Consider the following 17882-nt stretch of genomic DNA (forward strand, 5'->3'; position numbering starts at 1 on the left):
GCTCTAAGACACACGTTTAGGCTAAATGTTGTATCTCGTTTGTTTTGTCTTGTATAGAAATGTAAAAAAAAGAAAATATGATTCTTGTTTTTGGGCGAGCTGCGTACTGTGACTGTTTCTTGGCAAACGCCAGCTGGATCAAAAACAAACGCGTCCTGATATCACAGTGACACATCCAGGTTTTGCTATTATCGTTTGTATGCAGAGGCGAACAAAAACTGGATCCGTGCTCACTGACGGTGTCGGCACATGCACAGGAATGCTTGGCAGAGGGGTAAGTTGTTGTTCGGCAAAGAAATAGCTCCAGTGTGTAACTCCCTCTTTACCACAAATTGTCATATTTACATTTCTTTAATGGCAGTCCTTGTAAAGATAACATGTCAAAATATTAATTTGGTAAAAGTGAACGTCAACCAAATAAACACTGATATTAACTGTGCCTGTGTAGCAAATAGTTTTCAGGCAATAAATGTACTTAAATATCAAAAGTACAAGAAAGAAAAAGTAAAGTATCCATATATTTAGCTGTACACTGTGGAGTGTAAGCTACATTATATCTCTGAGAGAAAGAATGCTAATATGTTACAGCTGATTATGAGGCTGTTTGGCCTTTGTAGCAAGACGGAGAGAGAGACTGCAGAGCTGAGGGAGAAACAGATCATGAGTTCAGAAAGCAGAGGAAGAAGACAGCAAAAGACATTCGGGCGAGGGACGTGCAAAAGACCGGGCAGACAAAGAAGGAAAACATTTTACTAAATTCTAAAGAGCGACTTGGGTGCAAAAGACAGAGGTGGTCGTCTTGAGCAGCTCGCTGACACCGAGGCACAATCAAAGAGACGCAGTCAGAAAGACCCACACAGGCGAGTCACCCTAACACAGTCACAGCGATCCAGTATTTATAACACGCACGGCACCAAAACCTGAGCACAGGATGCTGCACAGAGAGAGACAGCAATCAGACACAACAATCTGATGACTGGAACACAGACATGCATGAAAATAAACACACACATACAGAGGACGTACACGATTGTATTTATGCGCGCAGAACCAGCAAACAAGCGTCTGTGCCGGGAGGTCGACATGTGATACGTTGCGTTTGTTTACGACTTCAGGTCCACTGAGAAACGGAGCCTCGCGCTGGGTCGGATCTGATTAAAACAAACTGCAGCTCTTGTTATGTGACAGCCAGACAGAGAGAGAAAAGCTGCTCACTTCAAGTCCCGAGCCAAAGTGACGAGGCCCCTCGTAGCTTTCACATCGCTCTACATGCATTTCCTACCACCGTGGCGTGCGGCCACAAATACTGATCGCTGGCTCATTTAATCACAAACACGTGCCATTTGAATGGTTTACATCATTACGACCATCTGCTGTTTGATAACAGACGCGTCTCTCGTGCATCCCAAAATGGTCGGACGGCAATCTCGAACACCGGAATATAACAGAAGTTTCAGGCAGAGTCCTTTTTTGGCAGTCATCATCAGTCACTGGCACTCACACTTGGCACATATTTTCTTCTAAGGCAATATAGTGACATACAGATTGTTTAGCAGTATACAATAGCTGCTATACATTTGAACTGTGTCACATTTAAAACAAGATGACTTCATTTTCATCGAGCAAATTACACTTTAATGACAGAGTGTAAATCTTGATGACCAGGAGCCACTAAGGCCACAAATGATGTTTACAGAATAACGGTGAATGCTACAAACATACAGACGAGGGACAAATGAAAGGAAACACCTGTATAAATAAGTGGAGAACAGTGTTATGCTGTTGGGGGCATTTTGGTGGCATGGTTTAGGACCCACATGTAGGAGATCTTAGACCGACGTGTTGGACAGCGTTCTTCACAACCATCACCAAAACACCCAATGAGGGAACATCTTTTGGAAGAATGGCGTTCCGTCTCTCCAAGAGAGTTCAGCTAAGGCACGCTGGAGCGATTCTGACTGCACGTGGTGGCCCAACACCTCATGAAGCAACTTCATGTTTGTTCCTTTAATTTATCAGCCCGTCTGCAGTTACAGTAGCTCAGGAAAAAAGATAGATACAGTCAGAAAAATAACTAAATACCGTCAGCTATGCAACAGTATCTGTCTGTAGTTCGCTAACATTAGCCACCACAAGCTACTCCTCATACCAGACCATGTAAGGCTGTAGCTGCAAAACACGTGTTGCACATTGAATTGAACAATGGTGCATTTTATTGCCATGTTGTTCAACTTGTTGAAACGATTTGACACATTTCAAGAGAATATATCAAAGTAACATTATTTTTGACCTTAAAACAATGCTGAAACTGTGGGCGTCATTCAGAGCTGTGTCAACATAAAAGCCCTTGATTTAGTCGGCCTAATTGCATGATAGAGAAAACCAAAGCGCAAAAGAAACGTTTCATATTCTGATTAGCCAAAGCAGCCCATCAGTTTCCCCAGTGATTTGGTCCTGTCGGATATAGGACACTGGGTGAGGAGCTCCCTGTTGCCACAGTGCAGAATGATTATAGGTTAAAGGATGATCCAAAACATATGTTGTGTTAGTGGGAGTAGTGTGTGTGCTCCTGACTGTAAAAAAGAGCACGTCTCCTCACTGCCAGGTGCTTAACCGCTGTGTGCACATATGCTGGAAGAACACTCTTGACTTGTCAGTGTACACATCTGTCTGTCAATGTACGCACATACAGCTCTACCATGGGGATCTGTCTGTGTGTGCATGTATGTCCAAATCCGTTAGATGGGGGAAATCCACCGCTGATGCAGGACAGACACACACAGTAAAAGTGGGTATAATCTCTTTTTACCCTCACATTTGTGTGTGGTTTTCTTCGTACGCGTCCGTAATTGTCAACATGTGTGTTTGTGTTAATAGGTGCCTATATGGCACTACTATATCCATGTCCCATGTGCAGTGTGTCACGCCTTAAGCCATTGTATGCAATCATTGTCAGAGTGTGTGTGACAGTTTGCACACATGTGTTTTGCCACTTCCTTTCTGTGTGTGCAAGACTTGGAGTGTGAGTCTCCTTCCTGCTCGTTTATATGCAGGCATGTGTGAGATCGTGTGTGTGTGTGTGTGTGTGTGTGTGTGATGTCGTGGTGCATGCCAGTCGAGCTGTAGAGAGAGACAGCCATCATTAGGGGCTCCTTGTGAGAGCAGGATTATAGGGCTAGTAGATGGAAGTCACACGCAGACCCACAGAGCCCCTGCTTTTAATCTAACACTGTAAACCACATTCCAACGGCAACACATACACACACACACACACACACACACACACAAATTATACACCCACATGTGTAAAAAACACAATCAAAGACCCTCAGCAGCATATGCCATATGTAGGGCTGCTTTCAGGCTTGCATTAACAGTGACCGGCACACCCAAACACAGATACAATGCACGACGATGGCACACATACAGATTTTCGACCTTGCGTGTGCTCTGTGTAACGCGACCTCAGTGCTGTTAGTGGGAGGTTAAAGGTCAGGCATCCCCCCCCCCCAGACACAGTGACCTTTTCCTCTTGTCCTGGTCAATCTGTAGCACAACAAGCCAAAGAGTGAGAGGGAGGGGAGGGGGGAGGAGACTATAGGAGACACGGAAGGGGGGAGGGGGTGTGAGTGACAGAGAGAAAACATAAGGAAAGAAAGAAAGAAAGAAAGACAGGAAAGCAGTCGGTGGGGGGGTGGGGGCAGTTTCACGGAATAGGGTGCTACCAGAGTTCATCTCTACACTGTGTTATTCATATGATAGCACATGTGTACATTATTATATAGAAATGTTTTGTTTTGGTTATCCCTTTAAAGTGATTGCTCTCAAGTACTGCTCATGTATTGTTTTGCCTTTGCTTTGCATTGTTGTCTAAATTGTGCATGTTGTATGTCTTCAACTATAAATAAACGAATAAAAACATCTGCAGTACCTCTTGAAGACATTACTATTATTAAAATTCTAAACATAATGCTGACCTTTCAGTTCCTTCCTTTTTGTCAGTAAAGTCACTGGTGGGCTGATACAAGCAACACAGACACACATGATGTAGCTTCACGGCAAAACAGCATTGCAGCATTCTTCTAAACAACTGAAGTGGATGGGGTGGTTTTCAAACATAGTAGACAACCAGAAAAACAAAGCAGAATGGCTCCATACAACTCATACAGTGCATTCCAAGTCTCTAGAAGCCCGAGCACCAATTCAGATGGGGTGATAATTTTGGTGCTTGAAAGGGTCTTTTCAATAACTTTTTTTCTAATCAGTTTGGAATCTTGGCACTTATGGAAACTTAGATTACAACGGATGAGCAGTATGGAGCCATTTTATCTGTTTGAAATCTTAAATAAGTCCCCATCTACTTCAGCTGTTTAGAAGAATCCTGGAATGCTGTTTTACTGCTCAAGAAATCTTTTCAGGACTATAAAACTTCACTTGACTTTCTATCAGCACAAGGATGAGCAGATGATGACAGAAATGTTCATTTTTGGGTGAACTCATCCTTTAAACACTTCAATTACGGTAGCACAGTTTTAATTTTGATTTTTCATGCTTAGTCCCAAAATGACACTTTCATCCTGGTTATCACTCTGACATCTTGAAAACCACCGGGACGAAAGATCACTCGTATGCCCCAACACTTAATAATGAAGACGCCTGTTTGACGTCGCAATGGTATCTTGGCAACAGAGCGATATCGCAAGGTCACGATCAAAACCTGATTATCTCTACCCAACACACACGCACACACAAACACCAATAGATCAATACAACTTTTATAAAGAGATGGTTGATAGAAGATTGGGTTTGAATTAGAGATAAGAACCGTGAGAGATCATTAGAGACAGGACAGAAGAACAGAGTCAAAGGGCGAGGAATACAGAAAGAAAGGAAAAGAAAACACAAAGGTTATCCTGTGGGATTATACTGATTGATCTGCTCTAAAACTACAAGCACAGAGCAGGGAAAAAAAGATGACCTCTTTTAAATTAGATGAGAAGGAAGAGAAAAGAAAAGGGCGGTGGGGGGGGGGGGAGGAGCCGCCGTGCCGAAGGTCTATGAATGACATAAAAGAGCATGTCAGCTGTGAAATTGGCATCAGGGCACCTTGAACTGGCTGAACCTCTGAATCTGGACAGGCACTCTGAGAGGGAGGCGGTTAAAGAAGACAAAAAAGGGAGAGCTGGTAGAAGGCTGTCGGACTGCGGCAGTACAAAGCCAAGCTAGATAAGAGAGTGAGGAGGAGGAGGAGGAGGAGGAGGAGGAGGATGTGATGAGAAGATGGGAGACGCTGATTTGACTTAGTGAACAAACGGATGCACATCTCCTGCCTCAATTGACGAGTCTTTTGTTTTATTATTTGACTTACGTATTTACATATCGTCTGCCGTCACTGAATCACCCTCCAGCTTTGACACTGAACCGTTTTTCCCGAACAGATTTTTACAGAAAAGACCCGTTGTCATGCGGCTGTCAATGAATCTTCTATGGCGGCACACAATGGACAGTACAGTCGCGTTTGAGCGGTATATGAACAACTGTCAACTGTTCGGCATGAAATGTGAATTTTCAGTGGGACCTTTGCCCTCTCTTTTATAATTACATTGGTACTGTTTACATTTTCTACAGACGCCGCCATCGCAAAGATGAATATGGCATTTGGCTGACGGTTTTATACGTCTTTGGGATTTTAAAGGTTTGTTCACACGTGTTATGTTTGTACACAAGAAAAAAAAGGATGTTTGCTTTAAGATTTTACATGGTTAAAGCTGTAGTAAATTATATATTATATCAACAATGGATTAATTGACTACATGTAATGTAAACAGTGTCTTTTTTCTTCTTGATCTTATGTTGCACTTAGCTGAATATTGTGCGACAGTTGGATGTGTATGTCTGTATTGTTTACTGTTGTGACAATGTTAATGCTACCCTCTTAGCATCGCTTCATGAGGTAAACGCTCTGTTTAAAGCTTGTTTTGCTGGCCCCTAATGATGCCCCTTGCTGCTGCTATTGCAAAAAAGATCAGTCAGCGCTGTTTCAAATAACAAACAAACAAATAAGAAAAAAAATAAAGACTGTTGGAAGCTGTTGGAAACAAGATGTCCTCTGTGTGTGCCCCGGAGACTTCAGGTGTCCACGTCACACTTGTGTTTGTTGAACTCTGGACCAGGATTGGCTCCCAAACTATTTTATAATATCACAAATTATAGGCCTGCCTCTTAAAAATCAGGTTTCCACTGGGCATCAGAGAACGTGTACACCGTCAGCGGATGAATGTAAGAACATTCCTCTAGTGTCAAGCTCTGCACACACACCATTCTGCACAGTGAAGCTCAACTGTAGAAACAAGAAGACAAACACATTTCAACTGCAGGGGGACTTTACCTTCGAGGCAATGTTGCGCTAGAAAACCGTAAGTGTGTGTTTGTGTGTTATGACTTTGTGTATCAGCGGTCGGGCAGCTGTGTCGTGACTGCTCTTCTGGTGAAACGGTTAACGAACACACACAAAGACCGCGACACACGCATACACACAAAATCATCTGTCACTCTTGCTCATCTCTGTAGGATGCTCTCCTTCCTGTCCTGTCTTTGTTCTTGTTCCCTCACTCGCTTTCATTCACTCCCTCCTTAACGCACACGCACACACACAGTTGCCTTCCTTCATTCCTTCCTTCCTCCCTTCAGGCTCTTCATATGTACGCCTCATCCTGCTCCCCCCTATGTACTGCCTCCCTCTTTTCACTTTTTGTTCCGCAATTTAATTCAGCTCCACTTAGATGGTGCTGGCACAGAAATCCATCACTGCACTCTCTGCTGCCAAAGCAAATATGAACTCTGTCTGCCTCTATCTCTCTCGCTCTCTCTCCATTTAAACCCTCTCACTCACTTCCTTTAGCTGTGACCACACTCGCACAGACACACACTGGCTAAATTTAATCCAGCTCTGTTTGAATAGCGTTGGCACAGAAACCCCACCAGGAGAACATATGAAACAAATGCAAATCTCTCCTTTTGCTTCTACATGTACACTGACAGCTGCTTTTGTCTCTCTGTTCTTGTGAGGACAATCGAACGCCGCACAACTAGGGAGACATCAGCATCATGCATGCACAGACGCACACCTCCTCTCGCAGCTCAGCATTTCGTCTCAGTCAGCAGCTGTAGTTCAGCTTCAGCTCGGCCCAGCTGCAGCGCCGCAGCTCCTGGTGCACCTCCTCTTCCTCTCCCCTCCTCTTCTTCTCCCCTCCTCCCTGCTCCCCCTCTCCTCCTGCAGCTCATCTCACAGTCCTCATTAGCTTCTGCTCTCTCTCCTGCAGCTAGAGAAAGAGACACTATAGACACTATAGATTCTAATTGTGGATATTTACACTTTTTTCATCTGTTGATGTGTGCCTAAAACATTGAAATGTGGAGTAACTGGAGGACGGCTTCTGATTTCTCACCTGTCATCGCAGCCTCGAACCACAGAGGCAGCAGCTGCTTAAAAAAAAAAAAAAATGCTTAGCTTTCTGGGGGAATCCTTCAGGTTGGCTGATGTCAGGGGGGTTCCCACACGGGTGGAGTGTAAAAAAACTACTTAACCCTAAATTGACCATGATTCAGAAAAAATCAAGGGGTGCTGTTTAGCTCAGTTGGGTGAGCAGGCGTCCCATGTACAGAGGCTTTGTCCTTGCTGCAGCGGACCCGACTCTTGGCCTGGGTCCCGTTGCTGCATGTCACTCCTCCTCTCTCATCCGGTTTCCTGTCACCTCTTCAGCTGAACTATCAAACAAAGCCATAAAAGCCAACCCCCCCCCAAAAAAAAAAAAATTGAAAAAAACTCAAGATCATGCTTCATTGAAGAAGACCTGAGACCAGTGATTAAGACCATAAACTCTGAAGGAAACTGATAACTGAAGTGAGAAGCAGGATCTCGTTCTCATAAGCTTACATGAAATCAGACTTCTTTTTGGAACCAATGAAGTCCCACTCTGCTGGCTGGCTGGCTATTTAAGGCGCTTCTACATTTAGTTTCACTTTGCAGACCCCGAGGCGCCGTCAATATTTTATACAGCTAATGTTTTTTAAACTGACTCAACCAAATATGTTCCAAAATTAAAAGGAAATCCAGATGACGAGAATGTGACCAGGCTTTGCCATCATATGTTGGGAACAACGTGCTTTCTGTTTTGTTTTTTTTTCTGTCTAGATTTTGCACAGGAAGTGGGTAGGAGGGGAAGCTGTAGTGCCAGACACAGTGGGAGCTGAAGGGTTGAGTTGGAATTCTAGATTTCACTACCTGTCACATTAACGGCCTGTCGAGGCTTCCTCGTGTTTCGGTCGTTACTCATACTGCGAGAGAGTATTCTGTGGGCGGATTTATATTTCAGGGTGTGGGTAAAGGCCAATTCACCTAATGTGTCATTGTTTTCTGTTGTCTCACCCCCGCTGTCTGGATTTAAAGTCTCTCTGTCCGAGTCTTTCTCCCATCTTTATCCCATCAGTTCACACAGAGACTAACCCCGGTTCCATCCACACTGTCTGCATGCGTGTGTGTGTGTGTGTGTGTATGTATGCTGAGCGTGTCTTCACAATGGTGTTTCCCATGAGGTGGCAGGCATGTAAGGGAACTTATGACACACGCACACACACACACACACACACACACACACACACACACACACACACACACACACACACACACACACAGTAACATAGGCTGACCAGACAGGAATTACACACAGGAACAAAGTGGGAAATTCTTTGAAGGCAAAAAGTCACAGACAGGCAGACAGTGGACATAAAGGGGAAGTGAAGCAACCAAAGGAGAAGGATGGAGAAGACAAACAAGAGAAACGCAAATATAGTCAGTGTTGCTTTAGTCAATCGGACATCATTCTGCAAGCCCTATCTTCAGGTCATCTTTTCTGATGTGCTCTCAAAATGTGATGAATGAAAACAGAAAGGATGGGAAAACTAGAGAAGAAGGAATGGAAAAAAAGAGAAAAGAATGAAATTACCATAACAATCACACGCAGTCTATTACAAATTCAGTTAATTTCTACATTTCTACAGTGTATAATTGTGCTTTCAGTCATGCATTTGAAAGTAAAAGTACAAAAGTATTACCATCAAAATTTACTCAAAGCACCAGAAGAAAGGTAATAATCCGAATGGCATGTTTCCAATAAAGTGTATCATTTTAAAGTGCTTTTCAACAGATGATGCATTATTGTGTTATCACTTTAATGGTGAAGCTGGTTAAGGTCGATCCTTTATATACTGTAGTTTATTTGATGAGTAGCTCGTGTTTTTTGACTTAATCTTAAGAGGAGTGGTAAGTAAGATTTGGCCACCTGTAAAATTCATACTCCAAACAAATAGGGGGCAGCATACACCAAGAGTGACTACTGTTTGCTAGTAGTAAGCTAAAGAAAAACAAAACATATATACATATAAATACATGTGACGCAATGAAATGTATTTTCATTCGCACAATATTTTACTCTGAATTGTAGCACAGTAAAAGTATGAAGAAAGAGAAAATGGAAAATGAAAAAAGTAGAGTTTCTTTCTGCCAGAGGTATTCACCGTCTGCTGAAGCTGTGCGCCGTCTCGCTGGTACTGAAGAAGCAGCAGCTGGTTCTTCGCCCTGTCAATCATAAGCTCTAGCTCCGCCTCCATCTGCTCCCTCAGGTGCAATGCATTCTGGGTTCTCTGCTCTTCCAGGGCAGCTGAAAGATATAAAGTCAAAGACAAACTAGTGTATTTGTTGATTCTCACACACGGTAATGCAAACACTACTGTACAAAAAGACTTCACCACAATGCCAAATACGCTTTTCATCATCAATAACATTAGTGCATATTTAGTGTGTGATGATAACTCCATGTAGAAGTTCAGTCTCGCCCACATCCTCAGGCCTGTCTCTAATTCAGAGACCTAAGAGAGGCCATGATGTGTTGATTTTTTCGTGATGTAAACAGGAAGGAGGAAGGTCACACAAAGCTTTGTCACAGAGTTCAACAAGGAGCTCTGAGACAGACACGAGGAGACAGCAGCGGTGTATCAAATTGCCGGGTACAAAAACACTCATGCAATGTGAAATACAACTAATGAAAACCATTGAAAGGTTCTGTCCTGCCAGGAAAGGTTTGTGAAAAGAGTTGGCATTGCTCTGCAACCCTTTAAAAACACATCAGTGCTTCTGTAAACACATCTAATCTCAAAATACTTTTTTCTATCAACAGTGTCTAACCTCTAAAAGACACTTGCAGAATGTGTTATTGTTCCATGTTGGGTTATATATATTATCGCTGGTGAGAGCTCTAAATAGAAACAATGTCTTAACCCCTTTCAAAATAAACGAGCGGAACTTTGGTCATGCAAAGCTTTGTCACAGAATGAGACTGACCTTGTCATCAAACTGGCAGCTGGAAGAAAAAATGAAAACGCCAGTTTTGGCTTTTGTAAGAATGGGGCTGGAGTTGCATGCCACATATTTGTATTCAGGCTTGGCCAAGGATACCTTGTTCTCTGAAGATCAGGCAAACTGAGTGTCGGTGCCATGGGCTGGAATCATTGTGGCTGTGAGTGAGTGTGTGTGTTTATCTGTGCGTGTGTGCGAGTGTTAAAAAGGAGAAATAGTGGATGTGGGCGTGAAAAAGAAAAGGGCGGACTGGCGTGTGAAAATGTGTATATTTGGGCATGTGTGTGCGTGTGTATTATGCTTGTGGTTTGGAGAGACTGCATGAAAGACTAAGATTGCGTGTGTTGGATCAAATGAGAAAACACCACTTCCTCTTTGCTGTGTGAATGTACGTGTGAAGAGCGTCGATGGTTTATGTGTGTATATCCTTTGTGTGTGTGTGTGTTTGGGTGTGCTGTGTGTATGTACACAGCTGTTGTTTGTATTTTAAAAAGGAGAGTGACCACTTCCTTCTTATGAGTTTAAGCCCATAATGAACAGTAACCTGTACAGATGTGTGTGTGTGAGCCATCATAGTAATATTTACTTGTGCAGCACACGTTTCACTGTGTGTGTGGTCATCTATCATATGAAATGTACTGAATGTGACATTTTTCTGCGCACAGTATAGTCGGCACTTGTTGGGGTCTCTCTTTTATCAGCGACCAAAAAAGAGATTGATGACACAGTGGGGTTCTATGATGCAGTTTGTAGGGTGAAATATGTTTTTGCTTCAGAATTGGGTCAGTGGTTGAGATCAAATATGTGTCAAATGAAACATGGAGCTCAATCAACACAGCAGTTAGCAGATGAGATTAAACCGTCAGTGCAATAAACTGTGTATGTGCATTAAGTATCTGCGACATGTTGTTGTTCGGGCTGACTTGTGAAAATAGAGACAGTTACAGAATCAAATATTCATTATGTGCATCTCTGCAATCCACGGATACTTTAAATTTGTACAAATCGCATCAACATCTCTACAATACATATGATATGACGTTCATATAGACCATATTCAAACGGCTGCCATTTTCTTCTGACTGATTCTGACAGATGGTGATCACCATCCAAATCCCGACTCATCAGTCACTGAAAAGATATTGGATCTGGGGAGAATCTAATGTTAGCATTCAATCACTTCCTAGCTAACATTACCGTTTGATTACATCTACTTTTTTCACTTTCAGGTTAATATATATATATATATTATATTATAATGCTGTCAAATATGTGCACTGATATTTTAACACTGTTACACTACCAAACAGTAAAGTTAGCTAGGAATTGGTTGAATGCAACGCTAACAGTTACTAAATATGTTGTTTTGCCTTAAATAACGACGCGATGTCCCTCCAGGTTTTTTATGATCCATTGTATTTTCAGTTGCTTATCAACCAGGAACAAGACCAAGAAAATTTTATGATTCCTATGTTTTTTGACTTGCAACCAGAAACACATCAATATTCGAGCTTCCCACCCTGTCAAAGGAAAATGGCCGCCATGTGAATGTGGTCTAATAGCAGACTGTTTTATAAACGGGAGGAGGGGATGGTGGTTACATGACAGCTAGGTGAGAAGGCTGCCCAGCGAGATACCGCTATTAGAGAACGATTTGAGACCACCGCTTGCTCTCCATTTCAACTGTCAAAAACAGAAAATAGCGGAGACAACTGCCAAGCGAGTCAGTGCTGTTTGCCAACCATTTCAACTGGGTTATTTTGTGACCCCTTGAACATTTTGAATCCATCTTTTGTGGGAACAGAACTGGATATTTTTAACAAGCTCTCAGGATTTGTTAGCCGTGTTTGTGCCGACAAAACCTGTATTTTAAGTCTAAACTTAATTTTGGCTGGCCCAAGGAATTTTTGTGCCTGAACCTAACCAGGTAATAACCACGATCCCTTTTAAGCAAAGGCACAGCACTTTTACATGTGCAGCATCAATGTAAATGTATTCAAAAATAGTGATTTGATTTTATTCGTCTCTTTCGTCTTTGTTGTGACACTGAACTGAACCTCAGCGACTCTCGCCGCCAGACAGGCAGACAGTCAGACAATGCAAGAGACACTAGCGCACTGTTTGACTAATAAAAGACAGACTGGTTTTGTGAGTGTGTGTGTATTTAGTTTATCTGGTGTCAAACAGACTGGTGGTCTTGGAGCCTCATAATCTTATCCACATTGTGTGTGTCAGGATCCTCCCTGTTAAACTCCTGTGAACTGTGACAATGGCTTGGATGCTGTCCTAACGCCTATTTACCCCGACACGCTGGAACAAAACGTCGGCCAGTCATAAACTGATACGACCACAACCACTGAGCTTGTGACTCATGTTTTGATGCGTTTGAGTTCATACGTGCGTAATTGAAACATTACATTACATTATTATCTATATATATCTATATAGACCATATATATCCAATCCCAAGACACACTAGGCAACTAGATTACACCACAAAACGTCACATTCATGACTTCTTTTTAATTTGTAACTTTCTGTTAGCTCGTCTCTGCGTCTGCTGTCTTTTGAAATGCAGTTCAAACATTGCGATAATTCTTTCTGTCTTCTTTTAATGCTTGTCTCTGTAAAGAACTCTGAATTGCCTTGTGTCTGAATGGCGCTGTATAAATAAACTGGCTTTGCTTTGGTAAAACTTTAAGCTAGTTATAAGGAAGTCTGTTTTTGTTTTGCGCCAAATCCCAATCAGTGTCCTTATGACTACCCGCTGACACCGGATCATGGAGTGTTTATTTCACTCTGCATTACAAACACCTAGTCGAAATGGATCAGGCTTTGCACAGCTGATCCAAAACACAACAAAAAATATGTGAATCAGGACGGATCATGACCCCCTTTTCTTGACTTAATAAGTTTGTTTCTTATTGTTGCTATTTCTGCAGTAACTTCAAGCGTTACTCTCCCTACAATCCCCTCGTAGTTACGACTCAAACAAGTGTGTCATTACTTGTGCTCTATCTTCTCAAATATCAGCATCATGAGGGGATGGAAAAGAATGTGCCTTTTTGATGCACGTCCACTCAACAATAAAGATATCCATGAAATTCAACAAATTCCAATTCAGTGCCCACTGAAACGTGGGCATATCTGAGGTCTGACTGACAATTACATGACATTTCATCTCAGTGGATGTTGCGGAGAAACACAAACGTAATGTGACAGATCACTTTCTACAGAGAGTAAAAAAGGTAAAGTAATGCATCCTTTTTAGATAACAATTTTTTCAAAAGTAATGCGCTATACATAATGTTTCATGACCTATCACCCCTAATGCTACCTATCAGTAGTAAAGGCCTTATTGTCAGTATTGGTGAAGAATGACCTTTGAGGCTGTTTGCTGTCTGCAGTCCTCCATCATTTCTTCAGGGCTCTGCCATGGGTGTCTGTCAATAACTGTCTGAAAACACACACACAATTACAGAACAGAACAGAAATTATATGAATACTCTAAGAAACACACACATGCAAATATAAACATTCAGTCATTCAGGTATCTCATTCTGAAAGTGTGTGCTGTACACGTGACATAAACTAAATGAAATTTCCCCTTAGAGTACTTCACCTTTATAACTGAGTGTTTATATACCTAAATCTGACAACATTAAACATCCACAATGTAGTGAGACGATAAATGTGGCATCAGGTCAACAGCAACATCTGAAAACGCATTCAAATGGCGACTGTATAACTCACTCCCCTTCTTGATACAGCAGTGACCGACATTCTTCCATCTGTCTCTAAAGCCCTTAACGCTCTGCAGTAAATGCCTTAAGATTCCCACATGAGGCCGAATAACATCTTCACAGTCACTGGCTGCTTTAGCTTCTGGAGGTTTTACAAAGACCCTCTGTGCCCAAAAGAGACCCAAATATAGAGAAAAAAAAAGCCCTGCATCAAAGCCCACCCATGCTCAGTGGCTGGGGGACGTTATGACCTGACTAAACCTTGAAAAAAATCCCCTGCTCAGTTTGTAAAGCAAGAAAAAAGTTCCAGGAGGTGAGGTCACCTTTCCTTAAATACTTTTAGAGCCTTCACTTTAACTGAAGACTTAATCTGACTCCCCTTTTTTTCCCCTCTTTTGTCTTCGCTAACTTCTGCCTGTAATATTGTCTTGTCTTTCCTTTTTTCACAATTTAAACCCGACTGCCAGCACCTTCTATTACTACTTGAGGGATGAAGTACCCTTTTATATTTGATATTCTAGCTTCTAGCTGGGTTTAGTGGGGTGGGGGCAATTGGAACGGGATTGCACGATACTTCCCTCTTATCGTAGATAAGCTTGTCATAGCTGTCATGCACTCCGCAAGTTTCCCTCGTATATTTCGATGACTTATTTAAATATTCTTGAGGAAAAATAAGCGGCAACATGCAGCGAGCAGTGTAAAGTGTAAAATCACCTCTCTCACACACACACGCACGCAAGTTTGCATTAACCAGTTTTACACTGCGGCACTTTCTGCAGCTGAATAGATAAGTTAGTGTGCCAGCATCACATCTACATCTGTCACGACCCAGAAAGCCCTGATAATATTTACACGTGCTTCTCTATTTGATGATCCTCTCAGCATGTCAGGTTGCATAAAGAATATATAATGAGAATGCTCCCAAAAGTCCCCGGGGAGAGAGGGAGGATGTAGAAAGACAAAAAGGACAGAGATGGAGTTGAGATTAGCTAGAAAGGGTGAATTTCATAGACTTGTTGATCGTCTGTCCAAATATAATATGTCATTTCAGCAGCTGGTCCGGCTGATAAGATGTGAAGCAGCATAAATCTTAATCCAGCCCCGAGACAAGTCGAGGAACTGACGGTTTATTAACAATGTTTGTACAGTGAGAGCTGGCGGAAAAGGCACTTTGAGGGAGCTCTCAAAGAATGTGAGCAGCAGCAAGGATTCTGCTGGAAGAATTCAGAGAAAAACAAAAACAAAAAACTTGGCCAGAACTGTCAGAATGACAACAAGAATTTGTTCTGTTTCTATGTACTTAATGCCCTAACAATTCTGGGTGTTGCCTTGTTTGTTATATTTGTCTGTTTCTAAGTTTTGTTTGTGTTTGGTCATGGATGGTCGCTCTTTTATTGGTTGTTAAATGCACCATTTTTTTAGTTCTTAAAATTTAATGTAATTTTAATGATCACTTGAATTATCATAAGTTGATGCACCAGATGGTTTGTCAAACGGAACCATCTGGGAATCTGTCCTTGGAAACTGTTTGGTCATGAGCCAGCAATTTAAAGACAGTGTTTGGCAGGTGACTGGATGAACGTGTCTCAGATCGCCTGTCTTGGGGTCAACTTCAACCAATCAGGTCAACTGTAGGAGAGCGCCGCCAGCGGAGTCAGCTGGTAAATCAAACTCTTGCCAAAGCCTCTTGGGTAAACAACATAAACACATATTAACATTAACTATGCTAACCCTGCATAGACTGCAGTGTATTGCTATTGCATGGTCTTTTCTGAGGTTGCAAAAACTACGTAAGGTACCGGTCTGCAAACTTGGTCTCTTGAGGGGGGGTCTTACTCAGTGTCACGGTGTGTTAGACTGTGGATTAAGCTAACACCGGAATATCCCTTTAACCGTGCCATAGCTACCAGGTCCCAGGACGCTGATTGGTCCAAACTACTGTGGTTTGACCCTTCACAATCGCACGATCTGACAAATCCAGTTGACTCAAAAATGTTGAATTTGAATGCCAATCAGTGGATTAGTTGTTGAGAATTAGCTTCAGCAACTCATCTACAATACAATGGACACTGCTTCTGCAACCGTCACTGTTTGATTGACTTCTTGCTATCTAATAAATTAATAAACTAAAACTACTGCAAACAAAGAGCAGAGAAAGCTGTAAACACTTGTGAATATTGGCTCTTCGCAAAGTCATGAACAGCAAAAGGGATGGGAACGTTTCAAATCATACACATAAAGAATGGTAGCCGTATGTGTCACAGCCGCTGCCTTACAGCACTTTGTGTGTGTGAGTGGGCCCATCTGTATAAGAAGAGCATGGGAGCTGACGTCTGTGTATGTGTGTGTGTGTGTGTGTGTGTGTGTGTGCACGCAGGCACACTTAACAATGTTTATATCTGATAGTGGACTAGATGATCTACAGTATAATAAAGAGCAGCAGCTACATTCCATCTCTTCCTAGTCGGGGCAGACACAATATTATTCACTCCACTGGCTCTGGCTAATCACATCAGCCTACTCATCACACACACACACACACACACACACACGCACACACAAACACACACATGCTCACACACACACACGCTCACACATGCCCACACACACTGAGAGAAGCACAAAAATAGATGCAGACAGACAGCTACGCATGAGCGCTCCTCAAGAGTTGCAAGTTTGATGCCAAGCTCTGACTCCTAAAGCTCATTTAAATGTGTGCCGGCCTTGTTAAAAAGACGGGATTCAGAGAGGAGATGTGAGCTTAAGAAAGGGCTGTTGCTGTTAAACAAGCATTATGAAACTACCCGCCACTTCTGCAGTGACGTCTCAGCTGGTGAAAAACCCCTGGAAGTGAGGATTTGACAGTTTTATGAAGCTGAAGCCTTTTTTAATATGTAACAAAGTGCTGATGCGTACAGTGTTTGTGTGTGTGCGCGCGTGTGTGTGTGGAAGAGAGTGTGTCTGAGTGCTTGCGTGCTTGTGTCCCACTGTCAGATGTAATTTTGGCTGCCTGATTATCAAAACAAAAAAGTAGACCCCTGCAAAGGTACCAGAAGTTTTAAAATCAGCTTTGGGTCTATGTGTGTGTGTGTGTATGTGTGTGCATGTGTGTGACCCCCCGGGGAGCATGAGCGTGCAAATTCAGCCCTCGGAAGGAGGTCTGGGGGGATTACAGGGAGGAATGATGGGAAAATCTGGGAGCACTCTCTCATTCGCTCACACGCCAGGCTGCTTTTAAGGACAGGCGAGTGTGTGTATGTGTGCCGTGTGTGTGTGTGTGTGTGCGTGCAGCTTGAGCGGCTGCTACCTCATCAAAAGGCATAGAACATTTTTCCACTTTATGCTGATACGATCTCTGCGTGCCCAAGCAGACAAAGCAGGCTGACTCGACTCCAAGCGATATCCAATTTTTACGGCGGGGCTCAAGGGCGATCTGAAATAGAATTTTATTGCCTACGAATCAACAACTCAGATCAACAGTTAGCAGGAATTGCTGCTGACATCATCTCATAATCCTCCATGCGACTTTTTTCAGGGACGCATCTCTCCACCTGGAAAGTTGATTAGGATTTTCAGAGTCAGGAATACTTACTCACACCACTCGCCCTCGCTTTCAAAGCGGGATCGGGGCCGCCTTGTAAAATGCTTGACATATGAATTTACAGCGATTGCAATTTATGACAAGTGGATAAAAAAGACAGAGAGCCACAATAAAACTAAAGACC

At 42.6% G+C, this 17882-nt stretch overlaps 1 long non-coding RNA gene across 1 annotated transcript; it reads right to left on the reverse strand.

Moving 5' to 3' along the window:
- Positions 1–8857: 8857 nt before the first annotated feature.
- On the reverse strand, positions 8858–17180 carry LOC119012209. The gene is made up of 3 exons (XR_005072398.1): positions 15010–17180; positions 9577–13871; positions 8858–8961 (listed from the first exon to the last, which is right to left on the reverse strand). It is a non-coding gene; the product is annotated as an uncharacterized LOC119012209 (long non-coding RNA).
- Positions 17181–17882: the final 702 nt, after the last annotated feature.

This window comes from Acanthopagrus latus, chromosome 2, assembly GCF_904848185.1.
Source record: "Acanthopagrus latus isolate v.2019 chromosome 2, fAcaLat1.1, whole genome shotgun sequence".
NCBI classification, from domain to species: Eukaryota; Metazoa; Chordata; class Actinopteri; order Spariformes; family Sparidae; genus Acanthopagrus; species Acanthopagrus latus.